This window comes from Triturus cristatus, chromosome 1_1, assembly GCF_964204655.1.
Source record: "Triturus cristatus chromosome 1_1, aTriCri1.1, whole genome shotgun sequence".
Lineage (NCBI taxonomy): Eukaryota > Metazoa > Chordata > Amphibia > Caudata > Salamandridae > Triturus > Triturus cristatus.
In genome coordinates, this window is record NC_140579.1 from 678,424,353 (window position 1) to 678,444,769 (window position 20,417).

The 20,417-nt window shown below is 46.0% G+C and overlaps 1 pseudogene; it reads right to left on the reverse strand.

Moving 5' to 3' along the window:
• The window catches only part of LOC146870876 (uncharacterized), a 219,927-nt pseudogene that overhangs the window by 64,993 nt on the left and 134,517 nt on the right, over positions 1-20,417 (reverse strand).

A 20,417-nucleotide genomic window follows, 5' to 3' on the forward strand; every position in this document is an offset into this window, starting at 1 on the left:
GCCCCTTTTACTTTGGTTGTTACACGGGACCTGTTATTTAGTCTGTAAGCACTATTTACTTTATTGAGATTCTCTTACTGCAGGCTGGATATGCGCTGCTTCAGCTGAAACCGCTTGTGTTTTTTTTATCCAGCACGGTTGCCCCCCTAACACGTACACCCGCTTTCAATCACCTTAACCCGGCATTATCTCATGTCTGTTTCAACCCCCCAAGTAAAATGGATTTAGAAATGATTAGTGAATTAAGTCATGTGAATTCCAGCTGGCATATAATTGTGTGTTAATGGGCTGAAGCGGACAACAGCACATCTGTGTTACATGTCATCTGCACTAAAGCCACCTGATCAGTTGTTTTCAAAAGCATGTTTTATTAACAACAACAATACCACCACTACCACCACACCAACCAATACCACCACCACCAATTATGTATATATAATTTCTTGTAAGAGATTATTTTCCTAACATACCACCAGTACCATCACCATACCCACCAATACCACCACCTCAACCAAAACCACCATCAATACCACCACCACCAATACCACCACCACCACCAATGCCTCCACCACCAATACTACCACCACCAATACCATCACCACCAATACCACCCACCACCAATACCACCCACCACCAATACCACCACCACCAATACCACCACCAACAACAATACCACCCCCACCAATACCCCATCACCAATAACACCACCACCAATACCACCATCACCACCACCAATACCACCACCAATACCACCACCAATACCACCACCACCACCACCAATGCCATCACCACCACCAACAATACCACCAATACCACCACCACCAATCCATTACCACCACCACCAATATCACCATCACTAATACCACCACCACCAATACCACCACCGATACCGCCAATACCACCACCAACCATACCACCATTACCACCACCACCACCACCAATACCACCACCAATACCACAACCACCAATACCAACATCACCACCATTTCCACCACCAAAACTACCACCACCACCAATACGACTACCACAAACAGTACCACCAACACGACCACGAATACCACAAATACCAATACAACCACCAATATCACCACCACCAATACCACCACCACCAGTACTACCACCAATACCACCATCAATACCACCACCACCATCAACAATACCACCACCATCAATACCACCACCACCACCAATATCACCACCACCAATCCAATGCCACACCACCAGCACCAATGCCACCGCCAATACCAATTCCACCAATACCACCACCACTAATACCACCACTACCAATGCCAATACAACCACCACCAATACCACCACCACCAATCTAACCACTAATACCACCACCACCAATATCACCCCCACCAATACCACCAACACCTCTACCACCACCAATGCCACCACCACCTCTACCAGTGCCACCAATACCACCATCACTAATACCACCACCACCACCAAACCGCCAATACCACCACCACCAATATCACCAATACCTATACCACCACCAATACCACCACCACAAATACCACCACCACTAATACCACCACCAATACCATCACCACCACCAATATCACCACCACCAACAATACCACCACCACCACCAATACCAATACCACCACCACGAATACCATTACCACCACCACCAATACCACCACCAATACCACCACCAATACCACCACCAGTACCAATACCACCACCACCAATACCACCACCACCACCACCACCCCCAATACCACCACCAATACCACCACCACCAATACCACACCACCACCACCAATACCACCACCAATACCACCACCACAAATATCAACACCACCACCACCCCCACCAATACCAGAAATACCACCACCAATACCACCACCACCAATACCAGTACCACCATCACAAATACCACCACCAATACCACCACCAACAATACCACCACCAATACCATCCAGCAATACCACCACCACCAATGCCACCACCACCAATACCACCACCACCAATACCAGCACTAACACCAATACCACATCCACCACCAGTACCACCACCACCACCAACACCACCACCAATAGCACCAACAATATCATCACCACCACCATCAATATCACCACCACCAATACCCCCACACACCACCAATACCACCAATACCACCAATACCACCACCACCAATACCAGTACCACCATCACAAATACCACCACCAATACCACCACCAACAATACCACCACCAATACCATCCAGCAATACCACCACCACCAATGCCACCACCACCAATACCACCACCACCAATACCAGCACTAACACCAATACCACATCCACCACCAGTACCACCACCAACACCACCACCAATAGCACCAACAATATCATCACCACCACCATCAATATCACCACCACCAATACCCCCACACACCACCAATACCACCAATACCACCAATACCACCACCACCACCAATACCACCACCACCACCACCAATGCCACCACCAATACCACCTCCACCATCAATACCAGCAATACCACCACCACCAGCAATACCACCACCACCACCAGCAGCAATACCACCACCAACAGCAATACCACAACCTCCACCAATACCACCACCACCACCAATACCACCAATACCAATAGCAACACCACCAATACCAATACCACCATCACCACCAATACCACCAATAACACCACCACCAATTTCCTCACCACCAATACCACCAATGCTACCACCCATACCACCACCACCACCTATACCACCACCACCAATACCACCACCACTAATACCACCACCACCACCAATATCCCCACCAACAATACCACCAATGCTACCACCACCACCAATACCACCACCACCAATACCACCATAACCAATGACACCATCAATACCAGTACTACCACCAATCCCACCACCACCAATACCACCACCAATACCACCACCACCACCACTACCAATACCACCACCTCAGTGCCTCTCTCTCACTAGTAATAGTAGTAAAAGCAGGGGCACTGTACGTGGTTGGAGCTGCTGCCGAGACCATCCCTCCCTCAATGCCTGCCATAAAGCACAGTTCGTCCTGCACCAGGGGGTGAAGCCAGGGCCCTACTACAGCTGGAGAGTTTTTTATTAGGGCAAAGATAGCCATGGCATTATGCAATGCCACACACTGCACACTCAAATCATGGAGAGGGCAGGAAAAAGCCCCCCCCCCTCTTCCTCCTGAGCCGCAACAGTGTAATCACAGAGCAAAAGGTGTTGGAGTGCTTTGTTAGTGTTTTTAGCTCGGATCATATGCAACTCTCACTGCACACTTTGTGTCTGTGTAATTTACAACACTTACACATCTTCTACACTTCACTATTTATCACTACTTTGAAGACATCGCAGGCCGGTCTCCTCCTCTGATATTAAGAATCTAACAAGTGGTCGAGAAGGCCCTTTATTGCAATGCAATAAGTCTCGCATTTGCGAAAGTTTAAGCTATTTGTATTGTAAATGACAATGGACTGGATTCACAAAAGTAATCTGAGACAAAATTCTAATTTTATGACTTTTGGTATTCACAAAAGCCATTTAGGAGTAGTAAAGTTAGGAATCCTAACTTTACTACTCCTAAATGCCTTTTGTGAATACCGAAAGTCATAAAGTTAGGATTTTGTCTCAGATTACTTTTCTGAATCAGGCCCTCTGCCTTTTATTTATGTTTTAAAACCCAAGACATAAATAAAAGGCATTGTAATTTACAATGCCAATATCTCAAACTTGCGTGAATGCGAGACCTATTGCACTGCAAATTTGTACCTCTTCATCTAGAGGTGACTTGCCCAATGCGACTAAAAGAGTTGAAACTCAAAGCCTATTTCACCCAAAAAGTTAATTCAACCTGCTTTCAGCAAGGAATGAAGTGGAGGTTAAAATATAGAAAAAATATTATGACTAACCATGCTGAGTTAGTTTATTTACGTTTATTTCCAAGACTGAGGGTCGGGAAGTTGGATGGTGCATGGCTAAGATTTTGTCTACTTTGCAGTCTCTTGTCTTTCATTCTAAAGTGACTTTGTCTACCATGACCTGCTGCTCACAAAGATGAGTTGTCGTACATAACTTAGTGTGTCTCTTCAGGGAAATACTGACCACTCTCAAGCAGGTTACTAAGTGATTGTGTCTGGGATAGTGAGAAGCTGCAGTATTCAATGTAATATCATGTGCTAAGTTTTTTCCTGATGTAAACCAATAAAGCCTTTAAAACAAAAAAGCATACATTATTTTCAATCTCATATCACACCCTTTCATTCTTCATCCAAAGCGCTTTGCAAAATATTTCAGGGGTAAATTGTACTCATTGAGAATGTCTTCAGTGTCTGCTGTAAAATGTATTAAACATGCTGTAAACAGCAAAAGTGACTTTTCTGAAAGCAAGAGTTCTGTGGAAAATCTCATACAGTTCTGCCAGAAAAGCCTAATGTTCAGTGTTACTTGGGGTGAGAGCCTAAGATCTTCACACCTTCCTTTGCATGATGCATAACGAGGATGGCAGACCCAGTGTTGAGGTCTACAAATCCCATTAATGATTTAGATATCAAGACTGGAACCTTTGGATCTTAGAACTCTGCTTGTGCAGAATACAGGATGGGAGTCCCACAGTCCTTTCCTACACAGCTCTGCCAGAGTGGAGGCCCACAGATCACTAGACCACACTCATGCATTCTGCATTTGCAGAGACCCCCATGTCTTTGACCACCATAATTCTTCATTCAAGAGTAGAGTCAAATGGCAGCCAAAGTGTGTGGAGCAATATTGGTTGCCTTTTTTTAATAGTTGTCTGGTCAGTGATTATCGATGTCCAGGTTTTCATGGACTTCAGAGCATGGTGAGTGGTTGCCGAAAGTTGGACATCCATATTAAGTGACCATGAACAACAAAATATTCATGTATTTAGAAGGCTATTATCTCTAACAAAGTCAAGACATCATGGATCTAAGGAGGTGCTATCCAGCATTACCCATAGATAAGGATTGTACACTATCAAGGAGCTTATGATGTCAATGAGAACCATTACAACTGCCCTATTGTGATATCTTTCATACGAGGGGAACCTCTTTCACTATGTCACCCTTTCCCTATTACAAATGGTTTCTCTTCCCCATCCTTTGTTCCTCTACACGATGGTGGCCATAAAATGTTGGTGTTTGGGAGTTCTATGTGAGGCTCCTGTGAGAGGTGACTTGAGAGACAGCTGGTCAGGCGACAGCTGTGGCTGAGGCGTACACTCTTGTACTTCAACTAAAGTCTCTACGGGGCATATTATCAAGGGGCCGCGATAAAATTATTGCTGCTTTAGCATCCGTTTTTGGGTGAAAAGAGGCGATAATTTTATCGCATTATCATCAAGGACATGCTAGCGCGTGATTCCTTGACTTAGCGCCCCGTTTTTCACACGCCTCGCCTCGCATCGATAATGAGATGCAAAGGAGGCGTGGCTGTGAAAACAACATGGGATAATTTCGCGAAGGCAGCTTCGCGATATTATCAACGAGGGGTAGCGATATTTGAAATCGCGTTAAGTATGCCTTAACGCAGGAATTTAACGTCTGTTAAATTCCTGACTAAGGCATACCTAACATGGGGGGTGGATTGTGTGGCTAAGACCACAGGCCCTATCATCAGGATATCGCCGTTTTCCATGGAACATTGCTGGAAAACCAGCGATGTTCCATGGAAAACACCGCTATTGCTGGAATAATTATCGCCATTGAGCTATGTATTGTTAATACAGCGCTAGCATGGCGATAATTTCCAGCGATAGCCGGCGATAAAAATCCTCACGCTAAGAGCGGCCAGCGATAATTATCGCTGCTGCTTGATAATATGCCCCTTTGTGTCTCCTGTGATTCAAGAAAAAAATGTCACACCTATACTTTGTCAGGACTGGAAGGATTTTATTGCAGAATCATATGACCTCGCCCAACTAATAAAATTACAATATTTCTAAACTATTATATTACTTTCACTATGAACTTTACCTGATTTTTTTCTACATCCAAAAAGGTGGACCAGCGGGGCCGTGTATCAAACATTGTGCGCTCTTTGGCATCAGAAGAGTCCGATAGTGTGGAAAAGGACAGGTTCATGTGAGGCATAAGTGAGGAGATCCACAACCTGCTGTTAAAGGAAAAATAGGCGGTTACTCAGCATGAAAAATGTGTTAAAGGAATTATTATTTTACACATCATTGTATAAGGGAACATGCGAGGAGTGCTGTAATGTGTAATTGCCAATTGCATTGTAAACCATTTTTAATCTTTACTAAGCGCCTTGAGACCCTCACGGGTGAGTAGCGTGCGTTATAAACCCCTGATTGATTGATTGATTGATTGATTGACTAACTCTTTACAACAAGATCCTGTCTGCTGGAGACGTCCTTCCATTAGGATTTCCCCCTGATTTAGCCAAACATTATAAGGAAACACTCAGAATTAAAAGCACCCATCGGGACCCTAACAATGATTAAAACAAAATGAAAAGGTTACTTTGTTATCAATTTCTACAACAAAACTTTGAATTGTAATACAATGAAAAATGTCTACTCAGTCTAAAAGTTTGAATGTGCCTATGCTTAGATTACAACTAGAGTACAACTAGATATGAAAGACTCACCGATTGTCTGTCCAAAGTGCTATACTATCTAAAGCACGTAGGCTCTTTTCAAGGGATGTACACATTTTTAGAGTTCCATGGCCCTTGGGGAAGCTAAATGAACCATAGAGAAGATGAACACATAAAGACTCAAACCTCTCTCTCTGAATAGATTTCCAGGAAGGGGAATCAGTGAGGCTGCTCAAATGTAGCCATTATTCTCTTTCCAACTATGTCACCATTGAGATATATCATGTAGATATTTTCAAGTTTCTAAGAATGGCCCACAAGAAAAGACTGAAATAGGGGACAACCAGACGCTCTGAAGAACAGCTCTACATGCTCCACAGGTAGTGCTCCCAGCATTGATACAGTGGTGACTGACTCAAACATTCAGCACGTTTCTATCAACATACAGCTGGGCTACTGTTATAAATTGGTTTACTGGGGGACATAGTCAAGATGGCTGATTGGTAGGACACATTGTCCTGCTCCTCTGTTCAACCACCGCCAGACAGAACATTCACCATGGTACCTCGGCCCCGGAGAGGAGGCTGTGATGACGAGACCTCACTGAGAGACCGCTGAAGCTAAGGGGACGCACCAGGTAGCCCCACCATCAGAGAATGGGCACCACAAGGACAACCGGGCTTGCCTGCCCCCTTAACAAGATGGCAGCAGCTACATGTAAATGGGCCGCTATGGAACGCCATCCTTGGAGGAGAAGGCCAAATTGCCCCACAGCCACCTCATCCCCCCGGTGAGGTACGTATGGCAGGTGGGGAGAGGGAGGTTGAGGGCAGGAGGGTAAGTAGTGCCCCACCCCCTGACCTGAGATCAGCTCCACTTTCGGGGGATTACTTGGAGGGGCCTCTATATATTAGCCGGCAACTCAATGGCACCTGAGGCCTATAAGCAAGCTCTTGGGGACACCACAGAACCAGAACTTGGCAAATTAGTAATCCCCTCTACACGCTGCAACTAGCCTGAGGGCACCTCAACTGTCACAAAGGCCCACATCTCCAGGAGGGCACTGGCAGGTGTAAGAGCGTGCCCTTTGCGCCAGCACAACGGTTGTGCTTCAACACCCTTGTGTCCCTTTGGGAGCCATCCATCCACCCACAGACCTAGGCATGAGAATTGAGTCCTGTCATGGAGCGGATTGAGACGCAGAGGGGAATGATGCACAGTGCTGTACTCTAAGGACCCCGGCAGGTGTCGGGGGAAGACAGGGGTCGATAGCTGAAAGCTACCAGGCCAACAGCCAGTTGAATGAAGGAACACTCACTTAAAGATACGCACACATGGTTGTCAGGTGTCGCAGCCGAGGAGAGCACACAATAGCCAAGGCCAGCCGATGTGCCAGAGGGGAGTGAGGAGGAATCTCCATTAACAAGATCCGTCATGGAATCACTCTTTGTGTCTCTATGTGACGATATCTAAGCAATGAGGAAAGTGCTGGCCAGGATCTAAAGGAAGTCAAACATGATTTGGACGAGGTGGGCAATAGGTTTTCCACCATTGAGCAGCATGAGCTCAGCTGAGACGAGGATATTGAACAGCTCCAGCAGGAAGTTTTGCCACTGAGAGAACAGCAGGCTGCCCCGCAGGCACATACTGCAGATCTTGAAAATTGTTCCCGCAGTAACAACATCTGCAGAGTACCGGCCAAAGCTGAGGCTCAGACATCGCGTCCAATGTGAGGGCCCTCTTCCTTCAGATTCTAGGTGCACCATTTAAAACAGAGATGCAACTGGTGATTTTTCATTGGGTTGGCCTCCTACGAATGGATGAGACCCAGCCACCGGACATACTTGCTTGAGTCAATGACCATGACTTCCAATTAAAAGAAACCATAGTGCACAAAGCACGAGATAGTCATCCCATTCAGTTCAAAGGCCACACAATGACGCTATATCAGGACTCAACGGCTGTGACTTTACAGAAATGCAGAGACTTCCAACCTATTAGCAACTTCTTCCACAGCAAGAAATTCTCATACAACTGGGGCCACCCTTTCCTCTGGGACAGAAAATATCATCAACTTACATCCTTGAAGGGGGCCCGCTGCCTCCTCAATATCCCACAGGAAGGGAAAGAGAGCTCACCATGCAGATCCAGAAGACACAGAAAGAGATGCCGTAATCAGTGGGAAAGACTCCCGGCCCCCCATGGGGGGCCTCAAAGTGGACCCTGCTACCATGGCGCTGGATCAACAGGCAGTCATAGATAGTCATGCTAGTTACCTGGAGAATCACAACTCCGCCTGAGATTCGTTGGGCTGGGGCCAACATGAACTCATTCCAACGGCGATGAATACCACCTGGCTTTTGGAGCGGGGTGGCAGGCAACTTCGCCTCATTCTGACGGAGGTAGCCCTTACAGATATCCACCTGAGTGCCCCCATAGGATTTGGCCAGTTTCTACTGGTACATATGGACAACGTTATGTTAATGTTTTGGTTTAGTTGCAAATTTATGTTTCCCTGGGTTTCTGTGGGAGGGGTACTCACTCCTTTCTTGACACGCAGTTTAGAGATAGATGACTATTTACCATGTGAAAGGCCAGTGACAGCCAGACCTCAGGCACATGGTCATGCCCTGGCATACCTCCACCCTCATAAGCACACAACAACAACATCACACCTACCCACATGCGGATTTAAAGATCATCACATTAAACGTGAAAGGGCTTGACAGCCCAATTAAACACAAGGCAGTCTTATCTTACCTAAAGAGCACCGGAGGCAATATCTACCTCCTGCAAGATACACACTTGCTATCAGTGGACTGGCACATATTGAAGGCACGCCACTTTCCATGATAATGCTTCTCTAGTGCTGCCAAGGCAGGTGGTATTCACCATCTTTTTTATGCGTGTTCTTCCAGGGGAGTGGTAGGGTGCAAAATTGCAGAGTTGAGAGGGTGACTTTTAGCAAACCAGGTACACTTAGATGAATGGACTCTCACCTTGGCCTCCATATATGCGCCTATTGATAACCAATAGCAAGTTGTCAAATGGGCACCCTTGCGCCCTCCATGCTTGAGGCTTTCATTACCGTTATAGCCAAACCTGGGAAAGACAGGATACAGTGCAGGTACTATAGGCCCATTTCTCTTATGAATATGGACGGAAAACTGTTCACTAGCATCTTAGTAGTGATGTTGGAGCCCTACATGCTGGGGCTTGTGTATCCCGAACAGTCGGGCTTTGAACCACACTGCCAGTGTGGTGATAACACCAAGCATATCCCCCACTTAGTTGATGAGGCTATGTGTTCACAGAAAGAAATCATGCCCTTTACAATGACGCAGAAAAAGCGTTCCATCGGGACGTTGGTCAAACTTGGAAGTGATGATTGCCCATTTTGGCATCGGAGACAGATTCCAGGCCTGGTTTCTTAGCAACTATGGGGCTCCGCAGGCAACGGTGCATGGTAAAAGACTGACTTCTGCCCCCTTTCCTATCATCAGTGGGACAAGACAGGGATGCCCATTGTCACTCCTATTGTTCGCTCTGTACATGGAGCCGATGGCGCAGAGGGTACGGGATAACCCACACATCACTGGGGTGGGGTTTTGGGGTGAGGAGCATGCCATAAGCCTCTATGCTGATAATGTGATAGTGGCCTAGAAGATCTGCCAAGGGCATACCAGTCTTCCAAGAACAGTTGGGAAGATTTGGCTAAGCCACAGGGTTTCACATTAACCTTCAGGAATCCCAAGCTCTCAGCCTCTCAGTTCCACCGGCTGGGCAGACCCAGCTGACTTCCAAATACCCATTCAACTGGGCGGACACCTTTGTGCCCTACCTGGATGTGCAGATCACTGCTACACTATGGATACCATAGCCATCAACTACCAAGCCCTAGGCATACCCGCACAGATCTCACTCAGAGTTCAAGAATGTGTTCTTTACACAGATGGCTCGGCACAGCTTGCTGAGAAACACTCAAACTAAAGCCTTAAGTGATTATATTGCAAAAACAGCTGACATACAAGCCCTCCTGTAAGCCCTGAAGGAATCTGGTCAGTTAGGTCTCTCACTTATTTGGCTTTCTGCATACAAGTTTACAACACAGGCCTACCTTACTGGCACCTAAACAAATTCAGAGATTAAAAATTGATAAACACAAAACAGTTTTGGTGAAAGGAGTCCAAGCGTCTGAGGGAACACTCAGCTGCAAATACGGTGTTTCAGTCTAAGAAGATATTACATTGGCAATATATGTAACACTGAAAGTAGAAACCCCCCCTGCTGGATTCCCAAAACATTCCTACAGTCTCACCTAAAACATTAGACATATAGTCTCTATTCCTGGACTAGAGGATATGCATGCCCAAATGAAAGCCCAAATTTAATAAAGACTTGTGTTGGCCTTTTATCACCCATATCCACAAAAGCCAAGTCCTAGAGGGATATTTACAAAGCCATGCAAGGGTTGATTTGCACTCTGCTACATGATTTTGTGAAGAAATATGACACGATGCAGCCACTGGAGTTGCTTTTTGTTACATTTCGTAGTGGTATGCATTTCATGGATGTAGCATGGGCATTCTAGTGCTCCAACCCTTTGAATAAGACACAAGACCAGATTTACTAAAATCATAAACCTGGGATTGCACCAAAATGATGCACTGCTTGAAGATGGGGTAACGAGCCTGCTCCCCCTTTTTGCTGCACTCTGTTTTGCCTTTTTCTGCTTATTCTGTTTTGCCTTTTCTGCTCTTTTTTCTGCCCTCTGTTTTGCCTTTTCTGCTCATTTTTCTGCCCTCTGTTTTGTCTTTTTCTGCTTGCTCTTCCTGTCATTTCCCTCCTCCAGCTGTTTCCCTCCTCCTATCATCCAGTGCCCCACCCTGCCCCTAGGTCCTTCTCAATGGAGGCCGCAGCGCGACCCCATGGAGCAGGTCCTTGTGACACCTTCCCCTTCAACAGTTCTCTTCTCCAGCTTGCCCATGGGTCCGCTACCCTCTGCAGCCTGTCTATCTGCTGCGCTCTAATTGTTACAAAAGGGGGTGGTGATGGACCAGATCAGTTGACTGGGGGTGAGTGCTTGCAATGTTCAACACTCCGTCCATCATTTCCTTTGGTTTTTGCTTTGTTCGCCATAAGTTGGCAGGGTATGCTCAGACGTGAGTCCCTTGCTCACTTTGCCACTGGATTCAAGCAAACCTGGCTGAAGACGGCTGAAATGCCAGAAACCGGTCCTAGGAAGCTTGTTTCCGGTCCAGGGAAGACATGGTTTGGCAGTTCAGGCTGGACTGTTCCCATGAGGCACAGGGTCAGACTGATTTGCATATGGCCATGTCTGAACTGGGGTGGCAGAGTGGGCTAAAGAACGGTGATGGATTAAACCCAGATCAGTTGACTGGGGGTGAGTGCTTGCAATGATCAACACTCCGTCCATCCTTTCCTTTGGTTTTTGCTTTGTTCGCCATAAGTTGGCAGGGTATGCTCAGACGTGAGTCCCTTGCTCACTTTGCCACTAGATTCAAGCAAGCCTGGCTGAAGACGGCTGAAATGCCAGAAACCGGTCCTAGGAAGCTTGTTTCCGGTCCAGGGAAGACATGGTTTGGCAGTTTGGGCTGGACTGTTCCCATGAGGCACAGGGTCAGACTGATTTGCAGATGGCCATGTCTGAACTGGGGTGGCAGAGTGGGCTAAAGAATGGTGATGGATTAAACCCAGATCAGTTGACTGGGGGTGAGTGCTTGCAATGATCAACACTCCGTCCATCTTTTCCTTTGGTTTTTGCTTTGTTCGCCATAAGTTGGCAGGGTATGCTCAGACGTGAGTCCCTTGCTCACTTTGCCACTGGATTCAAGCAAGCCTGGCTGAAGACGGCTGAAATGCCAGAAACCGGTCCTAGGAAGCTTGTTTCCGGTCCAGGGAAGACATGGTTTGGCAGTTCGGGCTGGACTGTTCCCATGAGGCACAGGGTCAGACTGATTTGCATATGGCCATGTCTGAACTGGGGTGGCAGAGTGGGCTAAAGAACGGTGATGGATTACAGCCAGATCAGTTGACTGGAGGTGAGTGCTTGCAATGATCAACACTCCGTCCATCATTTCCTTTGGTTTTTGCTTTGTTCGCCATAAGTTGGCAGGGTATGCTCAGACGTGTGTCCCTTGCTCACTTTGCCACTGGATTCAAGCAAGCCTGGCTGAAGACGGCTGAAATGCCAGAAACCGGTCCTAGGAAGCTTGTTTCCGATCCAGGAAAGACATGGTTTGGCAGTTCGGGCTGGACTCTTCCCATGAGGCACAGGGTCAGACTGATTTGCATATGGCCATGTCTGAACTGGGGTGGCAGAGTGGGCTAAAGAACGGTGATGGATTAAACCCAGATCAGTTGACTGGGGGTGAGTGCTTGCAATGATCAACACTCCGTCCATCCTTTCCTTTGGTTTTTGCTTTGTTCGCCATAAGTTGGCAGGGTATGCTCAGACGTGAGTCCCTTGCTCACTTTGCCACTGGATTCAAGCAAGCCTGGCTGAAGACGGCTGAAATGCCAGAAACCGGTTCTAGGAAGCTTGTTTCCGGTCCAGGGAAGACATGGTTTGGCAGTTCGGGCTGGACTGTTCCCATGAGGCACAGGGTCAGACTGATTTGCATATGGCCATGTCTGAACTGGGGTGGCAGAGTGGGCTAAAGAACGGTGATGGATTAAACCCAGATCAGTTGACTGGGGGTGAGTGCTTGCAATGATCAACACTCCGTCCATCCTTTCCTTTGGTTTTTGCTTTGTTCGCCATAAGTTGGCAGGGTATGCTCAGACGTGAGTCCCTTGCTCACTTTGCCACTGGATTCAAGCAAGCCTGGCTGAAGACGGCTGAAATGCCAGAAACCGGTCCTAGGAAGCTTGTTTCCGGTCCAGGGAAGACATGGTTTGGCAGTTCGGGCTGGACTGTTCCCATGAGGCACAGGGTCAGACTGATTTGCATATGGCCATGTCTGAACTGGGGTGGCAGAGTGGGCTAAAGAACGGTGATGGATTAAACCCAGATCAGTTGACTGGGGGTGAGTGCTTGCAATGATCAACACTCCGTCCATCATTTCCTTTGGTTTTTGCTCTCTAATTGTGCTTCCTCTGCTCGTTTCTTGCTCTGTTTTGCCTTTCTGCTAATTTGTCTTCCCCTCTGTTTTGCCTTTTCTGCTCATTTTGTTTGCTGCTGTTTTGCCTTTCTGCTCTTTTTCTGTCCTCTGTTTAGCCTTTTCTGCTTGTTTTTCTGCCCTTTGTTTTGCCCTTTTCTGCCAGTTTTTCTGCCCTCTGTTTTGCCTTTTCTGCCTGCTAATTTTTCTGCCCTCTATTTTTCCTTTTTCTACTTGTTTCTTCCCTCTTCCCATCGTTTCCTCAAGACCTGGCATATTGACAGAGGCCTCCCACCCCAGCGTCCAGATACCCCCAGAGCTCTACAAATGCTGATTTATTTTTTATCTCTCCTTGTTACTGTTATGCATACATAGAAATAATAAATTACCCCTTAGCATTGTATAGGAAGGTATCACTTCATGTACAAAAGTAGTCCTGCATGTTACACAGGCATCCTTGAACCATTACGTAAGGGTGCCTCTATTGGCACTAGGGAAACACAGTATGCCAGCACACACATGGAGCAGAAGTGTGGCATATCTTAGTAAATATGGTGCATTTCTGCTCTCTTCATTACACACAACGTAATGCAGCAAGCTCCCTGGCTGTGCTGTGCTGCGCGAAACTTTAGTAAATCTGGCCCGAAGCACTTAGGATGAACCTCTTAGAAGCAGATTATGAGGGAATGTCAACAGCCCATGCTAGCATCAGAGCCACAGTACCATTCCTATAGAAATTCCCGGTAGCAGTGGGAAAAGTGTGGTAATGACCCAGGATTTGCGGCAAATATATTTACTGATCTAATAACTGTTCTTTGAGTCAACTGGCTATTTTTGAATCCTTTCTGCCTACAATCAAACCGAATCATCAAGCTAACAAACAGTTCATCATACAAGCCTTGACCATTAGTGTATTGGATACACACTTGTTGTGGTGCCAGACCAACATAAGTTCTAGAGAGCACTAAATAGTTTGGCAAGAGGTGATTACAAAATTAGACTACATATGAGATATTATTTGGTGTCTCCATGTTTTGCCATGTCTCACGCTGCTTGGAGAGGGGGGGGGGGTCACAGCCCAATTCACATGTTGACCTAATGCAGACCCTGTAAGAGAGTGAAACTTTCAATAATGAAAAGCTCTCCTAACTCCTCTTCTAAAACTTGAAGGGTGACTCCTAAAATCAGGGAAACTGATCCAAGAGAAGAGTCCCCATCAGACTCTATTTAGGCTGTCATATTGACCACTAGTATCAGTTCCTGATGTAGAAACCCCTCATACCATCAACTTGTCTCTAGTGCTTAGTACTAAGTTGAACTGACAGAAAGCAATTGATCACATCAAGAAGCATCATGTGGCAGAGCCCTTCCCCCATGCAGAAGTGCCTTCAGATTAGTCCAGCAAATCCTCTACCCTAGGAAGATATCAACAGAGTTAAGATCATAGCCCGCTTTTCCCATGGTTAACTCGTATTCCTGATCTGTTACCAGTGACCCACCCTCTGCACCATTGACGAAGGAGCCTATGTCAGAAGAAACAAGGATTGCATTTCGTCTTCCTTGTTCAGACAGCCCACATCTTAAACTATTGTATGTCACACTTGCCTTGTTACCTTCTGAAAAGGCTTCAGCAGGTACATCTACCCACCTTGGCCCAAATCTGGGCTACATTGGTGTGAGAAAGTGTATAATCAGTTGAGGTAATGAGAGTCCTCACCAAGCAATACTGTGACAATGCCATACCTGGTCCAGTTAGAACTCAAAAATGTAAACCTGAGCTATACCCTTGGTAGCTGTACCACAGAGCAGGAAAGCTTAACTTAGGAGAACTGAGAAAAGCGTTTATCAGTACCAAAACAGGTAAAATAAGAAAAACACAACACACAAAAAATCTCACTCCAATCCATAAAAAGAGAATAATTTAATGAACATATAGATACCAAAATGACAAAAATCGGATGCAGCTAACCAGAGAAAAGAGTTTTATGTCAAAATAGAGCCAAAAAGCACCAACTGCCGTTATCTGGTCATGCTAGACCACATCTAAGTCAAAATTTAGACTGACCACAAGCTACTGTTAGCTGGATAGAGGGACAAGGTTTGTCCTGGTGAAAAGTTTACCTTCTGACTTAAAAGATTTTCTTGAGAAAAGTTACCTTCCCTTTCCTGGGAGCCATTCACACCTTCTCTCATGGGACCAGCAGGCTGCCAGGTGCCAGCTGACGATTAACTCTGAAAAGGCTACTAGAGGCTTTAGGCGGAAAATAATGACTTCTTAAAGTCACTATTTCTGAAATAATAAGACAAAATTCGACTTTCTCATTAAGTTGGTTTTGTTTAGCTAGGAGAACTAGTGTTAGAAGGATTTTTCTAGCTAGTGCAAATCTAAAACTAGCTGTATTAAGTGTTATAAAGAAAGCCTAATGATTCTATACCACAGCCAGCCTTGCTACGATGAAAAAAGGGTTTGTAGCCCTTTTCACGGTAAGGACATGTAAAAGCACTAAATACATATGTTCTACTTTTAAACAGTATGCACCCTGCCTTAGAGGAGAAAGGCCTTCTTTAGGGGTGGCTCGCTATTATTTAAGAGGAAACTTCAGACATGCAAAAGGGTGATTTTGCCAGGTCAAAATGGTAGCTTTAAAACTGCTTAGCTAGGCTGCTGTGCCTGCCGTGGCTGGCCTAGAGTCATGCTATACATAGTATCTTTTGTGGTGTCACACAATGTGCTGTAGTCCACTACTGCCATTTAACTTGAAGGTCCTGGGCACATGGGGTACCATATACTAGGAACTTATAAGTAAGCTAAATGTTCTAATCAGGGATTTTAATTAATTCAACTCGTGTTTTAGGGGTCAGAGCACATGCACTATAAACATCAACAGTCCAAACAAATGGGAGTGATAATGTAAACAGGTATTTTCTTACAAACAGCCATTTATAATTATGGCTCCCAGTTTTCCATGTTTACTGAATTTTACAGCTAGATACAGACAGACAACAATATGTTTCCTATCTGTATTTATTTTTAAAAGCAGAGAAATACTGAAAATTGTGCTTCTTATGAGTGACTTTCCATGCTTTCTTTTGTGAATTCCAAGACAACAGCTGAGCAGATAGACTGCATGTGGAGTTTAAAAAAACAGGCTCAAATTTCCTTAAATACAGGCCAATGCTTATATATATTTGTAGTATAATGCAGAAATCTACCACGTGGGCGTAAAGTTTTGATATATGTGGCTGCTTTGGTAAAACCTAACAGGCATCAAAGTATGAGCGCATGCTTATCAGTTAAATATATGTGGAAATATACCATTTTACGACTTTGTTTATTCTCGAAACACAAAAGAATTATGGATAAATACCAATAAGATGACCAAAAAATAAATATGGATACATATATATGGAAGTGTTAAATAAACAAATATATACCATAAAATTGAACGCTCTATTTTTAATTAGCAATTTAAAGATAATGCATTGATTTTGTTTAGCTAGGAGAACTAGTGTTAGAAGGATTTTTCTAAGTAAGTGGATGAACCCTTGAGGAGTCACCTGAGGTCTCTCTGATGTAGTTGTCTTAAGGCACCCTATTGGAAATTCGTGATTTCTATAAATCCAATTTCATAGAGCAGCTCTGAAATAAGATAGTATCGTAAAGAGATTTTGTGTCTTGATAAGGGCTTCCATTATGTCAATTTTTAGGCTTTTCAATCACCCACAGCATGATCGAAGGTTTCCAAAAGGTGTATGAAAGTAACACATAAAGTCCCTGATTTAAATAAGGAAGTAAATTCCGATCTAAGCACGAATGTTTGCACAGGGATTGCAATTCCAAGTTTTGTACTAAATGCTGCTCCCATAATTTACAGAGGAAAATGTAGGAAAACTCTGATGCATGCTGAATTAATTGCATTAAAAAAAAACTGCACATGTATTCCCATTTCCTGTGTCAACACTTGGAACATGTGTTCATCGCACCTGCTAAATACCACACCCTGTGATATCAGAATTTATCACGTGTGCTGTGTCTCACCTCTTACTATCCCACTCATAATCAATGCCAATGACTGTTTCTTCCTCTTGGAATGTTACTAGATTGGAGATCTCTTTGAGATGTGAGAGCCCTCTCCGAATCTCCTTTAAAACCTGTTGTTAGAAATGGGGTTTCTGGTTTGCTAGGGTATGCACCTAAGCCAGGCAAAACCCACCATCCTAGTCAGGCTAATGGAGTTACACACCCTAGATAACCCCTGCTCAACCCCTTGGTAGCTTGGTAGAGCAGTAAGGCTTATCCCAGAGGCAATGTGTCAAGCATTTGCGCAACACACACTCACACACCAGTAACACACGAGGCACACCACAAAAGAGACTCCACACAAGGTTATATAAAAATATCCTTTGTATTGTACATAAAACACTTTGTGACCACAGTCACATAAATCACTGTGCCACTAGGCACTTGTCAAGACGTCACATAGATCATAAAATCACTTTGACAATCAGGCAATTGTCATAGCATCACATGGTAGTGCAATCAAGTAAATGCTTGTAGATAGCATGCAATATAAAAACATCTTCACTGCACATATAATTCCACTTCTGAGTTAATGCCTGCTATCCTGACACGTGCAAGGCATAAGCAACACATATCACATCAGGCATGAATACGACACAGTTAGAGGGAGACACAACACATAGGTATACCAAGGGAGGCACCTGCGCTCTTATTATCTAATTTACAGTAATTTTGTTCCCTTCATTGTAGGCTTCCGGGCCACTTGCCTGCCTAAAACAGGGAATGCGGCAATCTCTGGGGATCCCTTCCTACATCAGAAATCAGGGTCCTCCGTCGAGGTCTCGCCCCGTTCTTACACCAAGATCCAGTGCCCCAATGAAGGTGAGTGCCCAACAGTGTGCGAGCCCCTCAGGCTGCTGCCCGCAATCGTGCGGAGCAGCTGCAAGAACCCCTGCAGCGTTCTTGTTTCAACAAGAGAAAAACCACGCGGGGACCTTCTCGAGGGTTTCCCCCTGTTTTATGAGCCAACTGGTACCACCCCAATGATATGCCAAGATGGCGGGGAGGCCTCCCCCAGTCCTCCCCGCATGCCGGACTGGGTTGTAACCGCGCTTGGCTGCTACTCTGGCCGGAGCAGTTCCCACTGGTGAGGAGGTGGAGGGAAAGGCACTCACCTAGTCCCCGGGTGGGACCAATCAGGTATTCGCAAGGCGGCCTCTCTGGCTACCTGAGGCAGATGGTGCGAGAGTTCTCCCCGTCCACTGGGTTGCAGCACACCAGTCCGGTGGTGCGAGGCTTGCGCTCTCGCTCCCTCGGGGCAGCGTCCCAGCTCTAATGGACAGTCGGTTTCCACCTCCGAGGCGCAGGGCACTTGGCGCGGTGTCTCATCCAAGTGTGGTGATTACTGTTCTAAGTGCTTCGGGGCTGGTAGCCAGGCAATGCCTGGTGCTTCTGTGGTGCTTTCTCAGCTGACGAGCAGCCACCCTCGAGCTCAGCAAACCTCTAGGTCTTGCTAAAAAGAGGGTTGGGGTTCAGCCCAGAATTCTCGAACACAAACGGTTTAGCAGGTAGTGCCCATGGCGGGTTCCATTCAGAAAGCACTCTCCAGACCCTAAACAGAGCTCTCCACACCCTCCCAAATAACAATGCAAAAAACACAGCACTCACCACGCACTGTTTTAAGTCCCACAGGGCAAGCCAAAAAGCCCTGGGAGATCACTGGGGGCCTGAGCAGGAAGCAGCCTCAGGCCAACACACAGGATCCTTGCAAGCAAAGAGGCAGTCCTTTCAGCAGGCCAGCACAAGGCAAAGTCCAAATGGCGGTTCCCTGGCAGCACAGAAACCCTCTGGGGCTGCATACAGACCCTGCAGCGTCTGGTTACAAGCCCACGCAGTGTCTCCTACCATGAGGTCACAGCCCCTGTACTTATAAAAAGTCTTTGGGACAGATTTACAAGAAACTGACGCATCTTTGCGTTATAGCAGAGATGTGTCCGTTTCCTTGCGCCATGCAAAAAAACACTTGTGCCACCATGAATGTGTTGCAATTACAATGCAGCACACCCCAACGCAAGGATTGACAGATGCGTCATGTATCTGTTGGTGCAAAGGTCACGCATTGCTGGGGTTGTGTTGCAAGCATGACGCAACTCCAGCAATGCTCAGGAAGGCCTATACCTATTGTGCTGCATCACTCCTTAAGCCTGCTCCAAGCAGGCGTAAGGTTTTGATGCAGTGGTGTCGTAGGAGTGGCGCATTGAAATCTTGTAGATTTCACTGCGTCACTTTTACAAGGCTTTCCTGCATTGGAACGCCTACCATACATACATTATACCTGACTCAGGTACAATGTGGCGTAGGGCTTCACAACGTGACACATCTCTCTAGATGCGTCACGCTGTAAATGTGTTGCAACATGGCACATCGTTTATGATGCTGCTGCATCACAAAAGTGATGCAACGGCGGGTCAAAGGTGTCCCAAGGGGCTTGTAAATCTGCCACTTTGTTCTGCGGGCACTTCAAACACTTTTTTAGTAGTGCACAACACCCTTTTCATTCCCAAGCCTTGGCCCCACACACACTACAGGGGGACGGAGGCAGCATTATAGAAGGCAGGCACAGCCCTAGTTAGGTGCAGGTGCATCTCCTCCCACTACTCTAAATGCAGACCAAGCCTATTCAGGTGCAAGGAAAACTCCTCCCG